Consider the following 18,482-nt stretch of genomic DNA (forward strand, 5'->3'; position numbering starts at 1 on the left):
ATCTGAACAAACTGGAGGTTTAAGATCTGGTAAGAGGTTTAACTGTTTTAAAATTTGATAACATTACTTTGTGTGCTTCTTGTGAGAAAGGGAAGCAGCATAAACAAGGTCATCCAATTATCATAGATTCGAAGATTATCAAATCATTGGAATTACATAACATTGACTTATGTGGACCATCGACAGTTGAAACTCTCAACAACGGTAAATTTTAGTCATTGTTGATGATTTTTCTCGATTTACTTGGGTTCATTTTTTCAGGTTAAACTCAGAAGTTGCTCAAATAATGATGTATTTTATCAAAAAGATGGAAACAAGCTTGAAGAAGTAAGTTCGAAAAATCAAGAGTGATAATGGTTTCGAATTTAAGAACAATGTTACTGATTCATTTTTATTTGACAAGAGGATTTCGCATAATTTTTCTTCACCTTACATACATCAATAAAATGGTGTTGTTGAAAGGCGAAATCGATCTCTTTGTGATGTAGCAATAACAATACTCATCTATGCGAACCTTCCTCAATATCTTTGGGCCGAAGCACTCTGTACCGCATGTTTTACTCAAAACAAATCTTTTATTCATCAAAGATTCAACATTACTCCTTATGAAATTATCAATAACCTTAAACCTAATGTCAAATTCTTTCATGTTTTTTTGGTTGCAGGTGTTTTATAACGAATCTCAAGGATAATCTTTCGAAATTTCAGTCCAAAGCTGACGAATGAATTTTCTTGGGTTATTCTCATCATTCGGTTGCATATCGAGTGTTGAATAGTCGAACAAGGAAAATTGAAGAAACATTCTATCTTACGTTCGATGATTATTATATCAAACAAGTTAAAAAGTGTTTTGAACACAAACCAATACTTAATGAATCAAAAGATGAATCTGAAATTTTTAATTCGTCTAATTTCGATTATGATTTAATTTTTGGTATTCGAGATAGGGCTGCAAATGATGGAATCATTGCACAAGATAATCAACTTCCGGAATCATCAAAGCATTCTGATTTTTCGACATTTACTCCGGATGTAGTTGATGAAAACTCAACATCACCATCTTCTGGAAATAGCGAAAGTATGCAAATTGATCAAGTGAAGGGGGAGAACTTGCTTTCGAATTCTCATATTGAGGGGAGCATTCTTTCGAGGGGGACAACCTAAGAATGGATGGTGATGTTGAGGGGTAGCAACCTGAAAATAAAATTGTCGAGGGGGAGCTAAATGTGTCGAATAATAATCAAGATGAAATTTTTCATGATTTAAACGATAATATTTATGTTGCGGGTTCAGAAAATGAAGAAATTTTCGAAGATACACAATTGGAATTTGATCCAGCATATCCACCATTGGAGAGATGGACAAGAAATTAGCCAAAAGAACAAGTGCATGGAAATCCACAAGATTGTGTGTTAACAAGAGCTCAAATTTGTGCAAAGAATGTGGTACTTAATGCTCATCAAGAGTTTTGCATGTTTAATGTTTTTATTTCTTAAATATAACCAAAATTAGTTAAGGCTGAAATGAAACACTCGGATTGGGTTGTTGCAATGTAATCTAAATTGTTTGAATTCAAAAGAAACAAGGTTTGGAGATTAAGTCCTAAACCAAAAGATTTTTCGATTGTGGGCTAAAATGGATTTTAAAAAATAAAATAGATAAAGATGGTAATATTGTTCGAAATATGTCTAGGCTTGTAGTTAAAGCTTATTCACAACAAGAAGGTATCGACTATGAGGAAACCTTTTCCCCTGTCGCAAGACTCAAGGTTGTTCGAATATTTTTGGCCTATGCAGCACACAAGGATTTTGATGTCTATCAGATGGATGTCAAATGTGCTTTTCTAAATGGAGAACTTAAAGAAACAATATATGTTGAGCAACCTCCAGGTTTTATCAATGAAGAATTTCCTAATCATTGTTATATTTTAGATAAAGTTGTATATGAGTTAAAACAAGAACCAAGAGCATGGTATGCAGCTCTTACCTCTTTTTTAAAACAATCAAAATTTAAACAAGGATCAGTGGATCCCACACTCTTTCGAATGAAAGTTGGGGATCATCTTATACTTCTGCAAATATATGTTGATGATATTATATTTGGCTCGACTGACCCTGCTTTGTCTAGAGATTTCGAAGATCTGATGAAAAGTCGATTTGAAATGAGAATGATGGGAAAAATAAACAATTTTCTAGGATTGAATATTCGTCAAAGCAAAGAAGGAATTTTTATATATAAAGAAAAATACACAAAGAATCTACTTGAAAATTTTGTCTTAGTGAATATCATGAAATTACAAGTACTAATGGTAGTTGGAAAAAGGCTCACAACTTCGTTAGATAAACCATTTGCTGGTCTTACTTTATAAAGAAGCATGATAGGTTCGTTACTTTACCTTATGGCAAGTCAACCTAACATTATGTTTTCTATCTATAATTATGCCAGATATCAATCGAATCTAAAGAACCACACTTAACACCAATGGAGAATATTTTTCGATATCTCAAAGGCTCTATTTTGTTAGGATTGTGGTATCCTTCGAAAACAGTATTCATCATACACGCATTTTCTGATGCTGATTTAGGGAGTTACAATCTTGATAGAAAAAGCACAAGTGGCGGATGTCAATTATTGGATGGGAAGTTAGTAAGCTGGAAGTCGAAGAAGAAAACATGTGTTTCGATATCCACTGCAGAAACAGAGTATGTTGCTACAGCAGCTTGCACTTCACAAATCATATGAATTCAAAGTCAACTGCGTGGTTATGTAATTAAGATGATGAAAATTCCGTTGTATTGTGATTTGCAAAGTGCCATACGAATCTGTCACAATCTTGTGCAACATTCAAAAACCAAGCATATTGCTCTTCGCTATCACTTTATAAAAGATCATGTTGAGGATGGCAATATCAAAGTTCACTTTGTTAAAACCACTGATATTTTCATAAAGCCATTAGATGAGAAATCATTCTTCAGAATTTTGGGGAGTCTAGGAATGATTGAAGGAAATTCAGTTACTTGATTGATTTTGAAAGAATGATAAGAGAACAAAGTACAATAGTGTCAATTCAGAGGTGTTGAATGTCTTCTTAGAGGAAATAACCTATCATTCAGAAGTTACTATTCATGTTCAGTGCTTCGAAACGCTTCAAATTCGACATTATGTTCACACTGCTTAACCACAAATTTTTGTTAGTTTTGTACAATTTTTTTTGTTTGTTACTTTTATGTCGAAAAATCAAAAAGACCATAAAGATTTTATTTTTGTTTCATTTTTCAATTTTTGAAAAATCAAAAAGACCAAAAAGATTTTATTTTTATTTTGTTTTTCAATTTTCGGAAACTCAAAATGATTATAAATAATTTAACTTTATTTTGTCATTTAATTTTCTAAAAATCAAAATCTACAAAAAGATTTTCTTGTTTTTGTTGTTTGTATTATTTTTCTTGTTAGTGCAGCTTTTGACAAAGATCATCGATGATTCATGCTTGCAGTTCTAGGGTCAGGTATATGTTCGAAAATCTTAGTACTAGTTAGTGTTGGATTAGTGTCTATGTTCATAACTATTTTGGTATGTACTTGACCCGATGGTGCGTGGTCCTTTTGGGCTGCCTTCACCAAAGCAACTTGATAGGATGAATTATGAAGAAAGAGGATTAATTATGATTTATTAAAATATTATGAGAATAATATATTAAAGGAGAAATCATATTGTTTAATTAATATTAGTCAAGAATTAATAAGAATTAAGTTTATGGCTAAAAGAGATTAATTAAACTTAAGGGACTTGAACTGTCAATTGTATGATAGTTGAATATTGGGCTAATGGACTCCATATTAAAGGGGTGGACGAGTTCTATGGGGAAACCCATTAGAAATCGTCCTAGGGCCTTTAAGGAAGGAGTCCATGGGTTGCTTAGGGCTTAAGCATCAAAATTAGGGTTTCCTTGTTTGATAACCCTAATAGCTTCACTATTTAAAGATCCCTAGAGCACCAAAACCGTGGGCAAGTAACTCCTTAGGGTTTTGGATGGTTTTTGGGTGTCTCCTTATCTTCTCTTCTTCATCCTCTTGCTCTTGGTGTTTGTGAACCATTAACGGAGTGACATTTGTGACTCTAATCTTTCTAAAGTCAACACAAGAAGGATTTGAGATTGTTATTGCTACATAGCAATCAAGGTATGATCTAAACCCTATTTTATGTGTTATATTAATTATCATATGCTAGATCTAGGGTTTATAGTCTTGGATGAATTGCATGTACAATAGAGAAACCTAGATCCAAGCATTAGGGTTTGTATGAGCACATAGGATGTTCTTATGGCTAAAACCCATCAGTGGTATCAGAGCCTTGATTGGTTTCTACTGCATTGATGCCTTGTATGTTTGTTCAAGTTGCAAAATCCAGTTTTGTTCTCCCTGCGTGATGAACTCGTCGAGTACCACAGTGTACTCGGTGAGTAGGCCTCAACTCGGCGAGTACAGTGTGGTACTCGGCGAGTTCGAGCGTCAGATGGAGCTATTTTCGGGATTTCTTGCTGTTTTACTAATGGATACTTGCCTTATCTGTTTTAGATCATTAAAATCTGATTTTATACATATTTATGAGTATATCCTTGGTTAAACAAAAGATAATTACCAATTGATTAGATAATAACTTCCTTATATGATAAAGTTTGATTATTTGTATTAATTGGGTAACTTACTTTGCAAGAAATTGAAATTAGGTCATATATAGATAATGATGAAATTAATTGTTTAATTTATATTATTTGTTATTTGATCCTTGTGTTATGAAAAGTTTCAATTTTTCCCCTTTAGGTTTTATAGTTTAAATTTGAACTTAAAAGTTTTGTTTTTGAAATTTAAATAAGTTAAACCCTAATGTTTTTGAAATGTTTCAAAACTTGGCCTCAAGTTTTGGAATTTAAAAGTTGATTAAAAGTTTAATTTAGGAATGTTAAATTCTAAAACCCTAGTATTTTTTGAAAAGTTCAAATCACACCCTTATGGTTTTATTAATTAGTTAAAGTGTATAATTAAAAGGGATTTAGTAAATCCATAAAGTTTTGGTGTACAATTTAATTAAATTAAAAGTATAATTATTAAATTAAACCACCTAGTATTTTAAAAGTGTAAAATACACCCTATACTATATATAACATTAAAAGTGTAACATTATATATATATATATATATATATATATATATATATATATATATATATATGTATGTATGTATGTATAAGTAAAAGTCATTCTTACCGTTAGTAGGCCTCATTCACGAAGCTGGTCTATAAGGAGTGTTTAAGGAAATTGCCTATAAAATGGCAATTGAATGGGTATCCACTCTTACCCACCGCACTCTTGACTAGTGGAAGGTCGTTAGCCGAACAGGTAGGATAGGACAGAAACCTTCCATTATAAGTATAATGAAGTATAAAAGTAACTAAATGCTTTCATAAAATTTCCAATCTTAGTTACTTTAGGCAAATTTGAATTGATGCAATTCCATGAAATTACACTTTGTGCCCTTGCGAAGACGTTAGTGGAGCGTGTGTGGTTAACCGGCACACTAAATGGTTCTAAGCAAAGGTAGCAATGGGTGACTCAATGTTTGTCATAGTTCGGTGGAGCGTGTCTGGTTTACCGGCACGTCGAATAGGTGACTGTAACATGTGAGGGCACCATGTAGATTTGCATAGTTATTCACACCCGCTTAGTGATCCTCGGCATCCCAGTCACAAACTAGAGGGACATATAGAGATTTAAACATGCCAGTGAAATGTTCAATGAATCTCAAAGGATCTAGGAGTTTTCATATATTTAAAACTTAAATTTCTTTTTCGTTTTTAATGGTTGAAATTAGTGAATCGTCATTCACTCACCTTCAAATATTCTGCAACTAGATTACGAAATCCCTTTTCTAGGTTGTAGCGTATTGTGTTGGGTCCTAGCCTTAATATCTCATTTGGGTGATTTATTAAGAACTCAATCGATCAACTAACTTGAATTTGTTTTCTCCCGTTTTGTAGATGTCAAAGTACGACAATTATGGTCTTCCCAAATCCCATGGAACAAGCAGTCCACATGAAGATGATATTCCACGATTCGATCGAGGAACAAGAAATCATGCTTCACTTCCTCCTCCTCCTCCCGTTGTTCTCCCTAACCCACAAGATCGAAGAATTGAAAGGTTCAATGTCACTAAAACCCTATTGGAAATGAAACATGAAGATGGTAAACCCGTGTGTGCCCACGTTCTAGGAATGAAATCACACATCCATAGGTTGATAATGTTAGGTGCATCATTCCCTGATGAGTTGGCTATAGGCTAGGTTTTACAGTCACTCCCTGAGTCATATAATGAGTTCAAAAGAAAGTATTATATGATAGATCATGATGCAAACCTCATTGACCTAACTTACATGCTCATTGCTGCTGAATCAGAAATGGTTTAGCAAAGCAATGGAGCACATTTGTTGGGAAAGTCAACCAACCATTCTTCTGAGGACGTTCTAGGAGAACCTACCTGCATTTGCTGCCAAGAGAAAGGGCATTGGATACAAGTCTTCCCTAAGAGCCTGAAGAGTGCAGAAGATGGGAGAGTCAAAGAGTATGGCTATGCTTCAGGTAAAATCCACTATCTAACTCCATTAAGTTCCTATTCGTTGATTCTTAATACATGATGTGATAAGATTGCATTTGAATGTTTTGCAGGATCAGTGAAAAGAGAGGAAGCTTGATGAAAGAGCAAAATGAGTCTAATCACGAAGAAATGGATCTCGATCACATGGATTCGAAGATTAGATTTTGAGCTTAGAAAGTTATGATAGAGTTGTTAGGAATATTCAATTACATAGTCTTTCAGTTGATTTTGCATTGTAAGGACAAATGTTTTTCACTGCTTTTATGAATAAGATAAATTTTGGTTTGACTCATTTATTTATTTATTTATTTCCTTGCAATGAAATCGTTATAAAAAATTGATGTTTGCATATTTCTACGACGAATGGATGTGATTCTTAATTATGATGATTGTGGAAATGTCGAGAATTTACCAAATAGGGAGAGTTTCTCATCATCCAAGTTTCAGTTGGAGAGATTCTTGGAATCATGCAACTTGGTTGCATGATGAATGAGAAATTTCATATTTGGAAATTAGACTAATTCGTTGACAAAGTGTCAAGTGAAGGACTAGGAGATCGAGTACTCAAAGTTGTGTGTTGATCAAGTCCACCGCAAGAGTAACAAAGATATTCATCATGATTTAATAAAGGTTTAGTAAATATGATTATACTTATAAGATTAAGTGTAATTCTAAATTGATTGAAAAGGTTTAAATCAATAGCAGAACGAATAAGAAGAATCAAGTAGGCAGAAAGATAAAAGGTTCTCTATTCTAAGAAGAAGGAAGAGTACCTTTTATGATGAGTCTTAATGATTAAGAACCATATCTCAATTGATCCTCTAAGTAAATCTTAGTACAATTGTATGTTTGAGAAGAGGAATCGAGAATTGAAGAAATGGTTAAATCAAGAAGTCAATCATACTTCGTTCCAAAACAAGTCTTAAAGTTAAGATTGTGACATTGAGTGAAAAGTCTTAAGAAGGTTTATAACACTCATCAAATGTAGAATGTGGAAAAAGTTTTCTTATTCTTGCACATTTGAAATTGGAAAGTTGTGATGTCTTGGATAAGACAAAGATCAACTAGGACCAATTTTGTGAAGTGTTTTGTCTTGATAAGACAATCTTATATGTCAAGGAGTCAGTGGGAGTCTTAATGGTCTTGAAAGGTTTTAAGAACAAATCAAAATAAACCTTATCGGACATCACTAGCACACGACTTGAGGTTTACAACCTGTCATGTTGACATTATCTTGTTTCTGTGTCGTTCCAATTGAGTTAATTATGCATGTGAGCCCTACGTGTTCTTATTTGAATGCATAAAAGGCAAGGACCTTAATCAATGAAAAGTACATTGATGGGAAAGGGTGAGCTGCTTAACTACTTGGAAGACATGGTGGGCAACTGTGTTACCATAAGGCAAGAAATCAAGATTGAGAAAGTTCGGTCCATATGAGTTTGAATTTGTCGTAAACTTTGTTTTTGACAAATTCACATGGATAGGAACACATACACCATTAAAATCTAAGTGTCATAAGATTCCCTCCATCATGAAAATGACTGTGAGGAAATGCTTTCACTAAGAAAGATTTTAGGAAGATAGTAATTGTGAAATTGTATTCTCGAATTCGATTATGGTTACGGTATCCCTTTCCATGATTCGAATTGTGAGATTTGGCAATTAGTCTTAATTATTTAGACACACATATGAGTTATCTAAAAGAAAATTTTATAATTTCAAGAAGCCCTGATAAATGATTATCATAGCATTAGGTATTAGAAACATGAACTTAAGAAATTCAATAAGTATTGTGTTCTGGAAGTTAAGCTGGTTTCTGAATACATGTCAAAGCTAGTGGGAGCATAAGTGTTATGTTTATAATAATCATCATGATACTGGGAGCATAAATGTTATGATTGTATGATTATTAAGGCAAGTATTGCAAGTTAGCAATATTAATTATAGAAAACAAGATTCATACTTTGCAAAGCAGTAAGGATGTAAAGTTGTTTTTCTATAATTAAGGGAGAGAATATTATGCTTCATTTCAAATCTAAAGGCTTAGGTTATGGAATGTTAATATTTTCTGGTCAAACATACATAGTGTGTTCTTAAATTTCGATTATGATTACGGCATTCCTCTTCATAATTCGAATTATAAGAACGTAGCACATAAAATATTATGGCAGAAGATTAATAAAGTATTAAATCTTCATGTAAGACATTATGCATCATGTCCCATACGTTAAAGGTATAGGATCGATTGTAAATGCTATAATATTCGACCATTCTAAAATTTTCAAATGTCTAGCGCATTAAGAGGGAAAAGGACAAGAATCAGTTTTGACTAAGATAATTACACAACTATCAAAGGACAATCCAAAGTTCACCAAGGATTGGTCGCTTGTGAGTAGTTAGAAGCATGATATTGGATGGACCATATCGACATTATTATGAATAGATAAGATTCTATTGAGAATGAGTTGTCATATGGTAAGTATGGAAAGGTTTCCATATTGGGAGTTGGATATTGAAAATCTATGTCTAGAATAGAAACTTTTATGCAAAAGGATGTTCAAAAAAAAAAGAGACATCACATCTATGGAATTGTCTTGCAACAATTTCTGATAGAGAGCTTTGTAATTCATTGGTAATAGTCATTGTGACCTTAGTGCGATGACATTACAAAAGGATCATTGCATAAAATGTTAGAATCTAGCATATTCTATAAGTGGCAAGAATTTGATATTCTTACACTTGTGATAAGGATTGGGAGTTGTGAAATGAATATGATTGGAAATGTATTCATTTGATCTATTTCACAAAATAAGGACCATAAGTAAACATTGTGTGCATGCTAAGAGCATGGGACAAGTATATACTTATATTTCAAGTAAGAAGTTGATTACCCGAAACGACAAATAATGAGTAATCGATATGGTAATAAATAAAAGGTGTTTTATTTATACTCAAAGGTTTGAGGCCATATGGGATTAGTATTATCCTTGTGTTTCACCTTGCATGTTTTGACTTCCTAAATAATTTAATTGGTTAAGAACAGTCAAATTATTTGAATGGACCACAGTCGTTCATATGTTGGAAGTAGGTATGAATGAAGACTGTCGTGAATTGTTGTGTAAATTGTCTAAAGAGCATTAGACATAAGCAAATGTTTGCTGCAACGTTCATGAGTTCTTATGAATATGATTTGAGCATTGGATTAAACCCACGCTCACTTGGATCACTTCATTGATTTTATCACGAGTGATTGGTGAGACGATAACATCTTATATTCTTGAAACCGAGATGTGTGAGTTGTATCTTGCGAGTCGGTTGCACATTGATAATATGTAAACGCACCAGTAACTCGGTGTTATAAAACATATTGTTGTGTGTGATTTGCTGAGTGAGTGCAAGTGAGCATTGAGTCAAAGTTTATCCGTTCCTTTTATCCAAAGTAGGATAAAAGTGATATTTATGGGCCTGTCGATGATTTAGTGATGGCACCTAAGCGCTTGGCCAAGCCGGGACTAAACTGATGGATCAATTGTAGTCGGTTGTCAGTCATCATAAATCGGAAGTCAGAAAATAGTATAGAGGGAATGATTAAGTTCATGTCTCATATCTATACAATATCTAGAATGGAGGAATATATGATCCCTTATCTAAAGGGGACGCGTATCTGATAAGATCAGAGTTGACAGCGACTTTGGAAAGCTACGATTGCAGATCAGGATCTGAAGTTATACGCAGAATAGTTATTAGACTTATCCAAGTGGGAGACTGTTGGATTAGTGTCTAAGTTCATAACTATTTTGGTATGTACTTGACCCGATGGTGCATGGTCCTTTTGGGTTGCCTTCACCAAAGCAACTTGATAGGATGACTTATGAAGAAAGAGGATTAATTATGATTTATTAATATATTATGAGAATAATATATTAAAGGAGAAATCATATTGTTTAATTAATATTAGTCAAGAATTAATAAGAATTAAGTTTATGGCTAAAAGAGATTAATTAAACTTAAGGGACTTGAACTATCAATTGTATGATAGTTGAATATCGAGCTAATGGACTCCATATTAAAGGGGTGGACGAATTCTATGGGGAAACGCATTAGAAATCGTCCTAGGACCTTTAAGGAAGGATTCCATGGGTTGCTTAGGGCTTAAGCATCAAAATTAGGGTTTCCTTGTTTGATAACCCTAATAGCTTCACTATATAAAGATCCCTAGAGCACCAAAAACGTGGGCAAGTAACTCCTTAGGGTTTTGGATGGTTTTTGGGTGTCTCCTTCTCTTCTCTTCTTCATCCTCTTGCTCTTGGTGTTTGTGAACCATTAGAGGAGTGACATTTGTGACTCTAAGCTTTCTAAAGTCAATACAAGAAGGATTTGAGATTGTTATTGCTACATAACAATCAAGGTATGATCTAAACCCTAATTTATGTGTTATATTGATTATCATATGCTAGATCTAGGGTTTATAGTCTTGGATGAATTGCATGTACAATAGAGAAACCTAGATCCAAGCATTAGAGTTTGTATGAGCACATAGGATGTTCTTATGGCTAAAACCCATCAGTTAGGATGTCCCTAGAAGCATGCTACAACATTTAGACCCAAGCCTCCTTTCACTCAATGTGTGATTTTGAAGCCTTAATGAAGTTTTCATCATGAAATTTTCTACCCAATCAAGTTATATTCACATTATTCCATGAGCTACCTTAATCTTCTCATTTGAGCTAAGAGTTTACTACATGGTTCATACATAGAATAGGTACTTATATATCCGTAACCAAATATTTTTCATCCTAAAGTTCTTACACTTTCACACACAATGACATATGTCCAAGAGATTTCTAGTATAAACCAATCCAGATCTAGACATATCAAAACACTATGTTTATGATCTAACATCATGATACCGTGATGAAAGTGAAACCCAAATTTTTTTTAAATTAAGAAGGAATTGACGGGGAACTTTGTTCCAAATTTTCATGAAACATTTGTTTCAGTACCAACTTTTGATACTCAAAATCATATTTTTTTCGTAATTAGTGATCCTCATAGAATGTTTGAATCCCATGATATTTTACACCCAACAAGATCCAGTACTTTTGTTGTTTTCTTAAATATGATTTCCGTTGGAGTATCTATTCAATTCCTTGTCTGTAACATCCCGAGTTCAGGGGTGCAAAGTTCAGGGTTCAAAGTGAACATGTGAATGGTCAACTAAGCGAGTCCATGGGGAGACTCAGCGAGTAGGGTCATGATTATGGTCGCGTGTCTAGTGTCCAACTCGGCGAGTCGGTGGCTGGACTCAGCGAGTTGGTGCTGTGTGGAGAAAACACTAATCCCAGGGATTCGGCCCTATATAAAGAACATAATACCCTCTCCCCAGCCTCTTTGCTCTCCCTTGAAGTCTAGAAAACCTAATATTCGTTGTGAGAGAATTAGATAACATTGGGATCTTGAAGGGGTGTTTGATGAAGAGATCTTTGAAGATTAAGAGGCTTGGAGCAAGGGGCTTTTCAAGGTTTTGACTTATTCTTCTGTTGGAGCCTTCTTTTGAGGTAATGATTCGTTGCTTAAGCTGTTATCCATCTAGATCTATCATTTGTGGGATTTTTGGGTGTATATCTAGTGCTATCTTGAGTTTGGAGGTTAGATCTGAGGTTGCTACCTCAGATCTAGAGTATTGATGATCCAAAAGAGCATAAATTCCATGTTCAAGAGTTGTTGATGAAGTCTTTTGGCCCCAAACCTTAGCCCAAGAGTGTATTTTGCTTAGATCTCCTTGGATTCACGTAAAGTTTGCCACTTTACATGATGGATGGCTTGTATAAGAGTAGATCTATGGATTTGAGACCGTAAATGGCGTGGAAAGCCTCTGTATGGGTTAACAGCTAGTAGTACTCGGCGAGTCACATGGGTGCACTCGGGAAGTTGCATGAAGATAGGCAGAAACTCGGCGAGTTGGAAGAACAACTCAACGAGTAGGTTGAAGATAGCCTTGGACTCAGCGAGTCTGTTCTTGGACTCGGCGAGTCTAGTCTTGAGGTCCTAACCTTTTCTGGTCAAGTTGAGAATCGGTGAGTCAAGGGATGACTTAGTGAGTTGAGTACGGTTTGACTTAGAGGTTTGGGACTGGGCGAGTCTTGGGGAGACTCGGCGAGTTGAGTCGTGTTATGGGAGTTTTAGAGCATGGGGACTTGACGAGTTAGTGGGTTGACTCGGCGAGTAGAGTCAGTCAGGAGGGTTGGCTTTGACTTAGGACTTTGACGTTGACCAAGAGTTGACCAGTTAACTTCCAGGGGTATTTTGGTTGTTATTGGTATATATTGGTTTCGATAATTCATTGATGGAGTTCATGTCGGTGGTGGGAGCAACGTAAACTTGTTCTACAGTCGGCAGTAGCAGGTGAATCTTCTCATTATACTTTACTTTCAGTGGTAATAAGAGTTATGTGATAGAGTTATTGTATGTTATTTATGTGATGTGTGGCACTGCATTATTTCTATGTGATTTATGCTGTGTGTATATCAGAGTTAGGACCGGAAGGTCTGCAGAGCTAGGACCAAAGGGTCCACAGAGTTAGGTTTAGAGTTATGTGCCAGTGTAATTGTATGCTATTTATTTTCTGAGATTTATTGTGATATGTGATATCCATGATTCTGAGTTATCAGAGTTAGGACCTTTGGGTCCATAGATATAGGACCAGAGGGTCCACAGAGAGTTGGGACTGGAGGGTCCCACTGAGACACATAGAGTTAGGGCCCAAGGGCCCACAGAGTTATAGCCTTAAGTGGCTAATATGTGTTAGAGTGGTATTTTGGGGAACTCACTAAGCTTTGTGCTTACAGTGTTTTGTGTTATGTGTTTCAGGTTTCTCAGGTTCACCGGATGGCACCGGCTCGATTGTACACACCAGGGGAAGCGTTTGTTTTGAAGATCCTGGTTTATTAATTGATTAAACAAGAGATTTATGTATTGCAACTTAAAAAAATGGAATTTTTATGAAAAATGTTAAAGAGATAAACTATTTTAATTTTCAAAAATTTGTTTGAAAAGTTGCGGTGTTACAAGTTGGTATCAGAGCCTTGGTTTGAGGGATTCGGATGCACCTTCGAGTAAATCTGGACTCAAATTGAGGAAGTAAGAAAAGTTTTCAAGAAATGATTTTCTAAATGATGAATAAGAGTTCAAAGAGAAAGCGAGAAAGAGTAGTGTGTACAATCAGCCAGAGCCCGAACGGTGATTTCCCAAAATACCCTTACTTTTGTGTTATGAGATATTTATGATACATTTTATAAGATATTATGCATGCTAGAGACAGGATAGGTATTTCATATCTTAGTACTAGAGTGGCCTGATTTGTGATGCCTTAGCCTAGGAGTTACTGTTATATGTGATGTGCTTTTGAGTATGAGTGAGAGTATTCAGTTGGAATCCTTTTAGGTGATTTGAGTAGAGGAGTAATCTAGGAGAGACGCCTAGATGAGTATTGTGGTATTTATCGAAGAATAGTTAGAACCCGCGAGGAGAAGAGTTTTAGAGTTCGGTGGTACCTTGAGAATGAGTAGAGTAAGCGGAGTTATCATCCAGAGTGAGCTCTATGTATTCTTCGATGCCCGAATGTTGCTTGCTTCATGCTTTGTGGAGCTCTCGATGATGGGAGCCATCTACCAAATGAATATGATGATATTCTGGAGGTAGATGACTGGCATCATTAGGAGCTCTTCAGCAGCCGATGGTGGAGAAGTGGGGGTGACCTTAGCTGGCGGAGTAGAGCATTTCGCTGAGGAGAGAGCACGTGTGGCGAAATTAGTGAACAAAAAGGTTGAGCAGCTATTTAGGAGCTCTGGAGTGGTCCGTGTGGAAAGTATGGGTAGATGTGGCAGGTAGTATGGGCCCGTACTACCGAAAGCAGAGGACCCATACTCGATACAGGGAGTATTCTAAAGGTTCTATGTAGTAGATTGAGGAGTGATGTCATGGTTCGAGTTCCATACATCGTAGCAGATTGAGGAGTGATGTCATGGTTTGAGTACCATACATCGTAGAAAACTTAGGGGTAATGTCATGGTTCGAGTACCATACATCGTAGCAGATTGAGGAGTGATGTCATGGTCCGAGTACCATATATTGTAGTAGATTAAGAAGAGATGTCAGGGGCTGAGTACCATGGTTCTTAGCAATTGATGCTTGTGATTCTCTAGTTGTCCGTTCAGGATTGATTGGTGGAGTTTGGATGCGATGGGGTTTTAGGCCTAAGGGTCATGATTGAGTCCGAAGAGGCATCCCTTGAGAGGGAGGTCGAAAGCATTTCAGAGTATTATTGGTAAGATGTCAGATGTAGTCACAAGACTCAGGGATTTGTAGAGAAGACATTTACGGGGGATTGCGGCCTGAGTGAGCGATCACTCAATGAAGGAGATGTTACCTTCTGTGACCTGATGGGTACTATTTATGTTTCTGTGGGAAACAGGAGAAACGTAAGATTTCGGTTTTGGGGTTTAGGAGTAAAACCCTGTGGATTAGCATTTATGATGATGTTCCACTAGAGTATCAGGCAGCATGTAAGCTGCGAGGTAAAGATATATCATGAGCAGGTATTCGGTTGGGACTGAGGTGGTCAAGGACCACGTTGCATCCTATTTGAGTATAGTAGGGCATGCTGTAGTGGTATCAGTGGGCAATCCAGACAAGTATATCAGGGTGGCAGCCCTTCTGTCTATGATGGATACTGAGTATGCGAGTGGAGTCCCTGTTCTTGTGATGATTCAGGTGTGGGAACTTGGGTTGAGAAGTCAAGGTTGAGGAGTACGATGATTTATTGTTTCAGTCTAAGAGTCGGTGATATTACTGGACAGTTGAGATGTTTGGTATTGGGATGGTATGAGACTTTGAACGACTAGAGTCAGTCGAGATGAGAAGTTCCTAAGGATTTCTTCTGAGATTCAGGGTATTCGAGGTTGCTTGATCTCTTTAAAGGAGATTATCGGACGTTGCTTATCACCTTGCAAGAGCAGGTGCAATATTGCTAGTGAAAGCAGTCTGTGGGATGGTGTGCACGTCAATTGGTAAGTGTTCGAACCCTAAGTGGGGGAGAATCGAGTATGTTATTGGGGGAACCAGAGATTTATGCAAGAGAGGTTAAGGGTTGGATACATAAATCTGCGGCTCGAATTCATGAGGCCAGGGTCATTGATGATCAAGGAAAGGAGCGGAGCGAGATAATGCATGTGGTATGTGTCTGAGAAAGGATGGGTGTCTCCTCGACAGTTGGAAAATGGTCAGGAATCTAGTGGTGGCTAGGGCCGTTTCAAAGGGAAGACTCGTAATGATGGTATGGATGGTTGAGAACTTCTGGATAGAAGATTATAGAGCAGTTAATCCCCGGGCTGGAATATGTATTCTTGCTTGGATTGAGCAGTAAGCGAAAACGGTTTCGGAGGATCACCAGCGTGTTCTGAAGCGTTAGCGCTTTCTTTGTATTCCAATTGAATGTTTGGACACACTGAAGTTGCACATTGGGTAAAAAGGAGAATTATTTATGGAGATCAGAGGGAATGAATTGTTGTATCTTTATGGTGCTGGGAGTAGGAGATCAGTGGTTGAGGCAGGACATCATGATGTCCTGTAATGGTGTTCCGTGGTGACCCAGAATAATGTCCTGATCTCGGAGTTATGTAGAATCTTGAGTTTGAGACGACCAGTGGTGAATTATGTATTTATGGTTCAAGTGGGATCCCTTCGGGTATTAACATCAAGAGGGATTATTTAAGAAAGGGGATCTCCGCAGAGGTAAGTATTTTTGTTATAACGATTGTCGCCCGAGTCTGTGATGCATATGTGGGACAAGTGTGTGTAGATATCTATGATATTCTACGGAGCATGAGTTAGTGGACGTAGTGTGTCGTTGGGATGAGAATGAGAGTATGGGGTGTAGCTACGAGGAGTCGTAGTATTCACTAGTCAAAGGGTGTTGTCATGCTACGGGGAGCCGTAGTACTCACAAGTCAGAGAGAGGGAGTCGTGGTACTATACGGAGCGGTAGTACTCACTAGTTAGTTGGTGTTGTGGTGCTACGGGGAGCCGTAGTACTCACTAGTTAGAGGTTGTCGTGTTATTGCGAGGAGCCGTAATACTTAGGGCTGTAAACAAACTAAACGTTCGGCAAACCGTTCGTGAACTGTTCGGCGGGAAGTTCGTTTATGTTCGTTTATTTAATAAATGAACGAACATGAACAAAAATTATCGTTCGTTTAGTTAAATGAACGAACATGAATAATGGTCTCGTTCGTTCATTTATGTTCGTGAACGTTCGTTTATGATGTTCATTTACGTTCGTTTATGTTCGTTCGTTTAAGTTTATTTACATTCATCTATATTCAATTATTTTTATTATATTTCTATATTATATGTTCGTTTATGTTCATATATGTTCAATTGTGTTTTTTTTATCTTTGTTCGTTTATGTTTGTTCGTTTATGTTCGTTTAGCATGTTCAGGAACATAAATGAACGAACATGAACAAAGTATTTTGTTAAACGAACGAACATGAACAAGAAAATCTCGTTCGTTTATCCGTTCGTGTTCGTTTGTTGTTCGGCTAACTTAAACGAACGAACATGAACAAGACCTTGTTCGTGTTCGTTTGGTTCGTTTACAGCCCTAGTAATACTCACTAGACGACAAGAGAGTGTGAGGTTGGAGTGTTCCCCCGATCAGGGTATGATGTAGAAGAGTTTTAGGCTTGAGTAGCCTTAGTATAGAGTTTTTGGAGCCTAGTCGTTGAACCAAGGGCGGAACAGGAAGTCAGAGTTAAGACGATCCTCGGTTGGACTGTATTTTTCGTATGAGGAAAAGAGAATTTCGTGACTTGTGAGTCACTGGGTCGGGATAGTGGTCACGGGGAGGAAGCTAGTGGGATATTTTGGATCATGTTATAGGTGATGTTTGGAGGTTCAACTGTGGAGTCACAAGCTGACCTGGTGCTCAGTATCGAAGTGGGACATGAGAAATGAGCTAGAGTTTATCATGGTGATGTCTGAGGACACTTCAGAGCAAGCAGACGATTCATACGATCGAAGACATGATTCGATCATGTGTATTAGATTTCGGAGGGAGTTGGGACACGTATATACTCTTGGCTGAGTTTTCCTATACAACAGCCATCATTTGAGCATTGGTATGCCACCCTTTGAGTTGTTGTATAGGAGGAGGTGTCGGAACCCCATTTGCTGGGAAGAGTTGGTGCATGGACCCGAGAGTCCTTGCCAGCAGATTCAGAACATGTGCGATACATGGAGTAGCAGTTACTCTACTAGGGATAGTGTAGAGTGAGGTGTGAGCACCATGACACTTGTATGAAGTGGCAAGGTTGTCAAGTATATTTCCTTGGGTAAGGAAAGAGAAAGGTATGAAACTCCGGGAGGAGTGTTGGTTCACGGAAGTGAAAGCAGTAGTGAGAATGGATGATTAAGAGTATGGTGGTTGAACACTGTGTCTGTGCCAGTCGTATGGAAGTGCATCCGGGTTGGGTGTCTGTTAAGGTTCCGGAAGAATCTCCGGTGGTTTAGGACCAGAGGAGTTAGGAAGAAATGCAAGAATAGAGCCTTGGATTTAAGTATGGTTGTGATTAGGAGGTTATGTATATAGTGGTAATTCATCATGGGGATGTCAGATGGTATCGTCAGTATGTCGGGTTTTTCCAACCCGAGGATGTAGAGCAGGCTCCGCATGTGTATGCGATTGAAGAGGAGAGCTCAGGAGAGTTTTTCAGGATCTCTAGGATGGGTTATCCTATCAGCACGGAAAGAAAATATTTGGATTCGGATTGAAAGC

This window comes from Lactuca saligna, chromosome 7 (genome assembly GCF_052625555.1).
Source record: "Lactuca saligna cultivar CGN05327 chromosome 7, ASM5262555v1, whole genome shotgun sequence".
In the NCBI taxonomy this organism is placed as follows: Eukaryota; Viridiplantae; Streptophyta; class Magnoliopsida; order Asterales; family Asteraceae; genus Lactuca; species Lactuca saligna.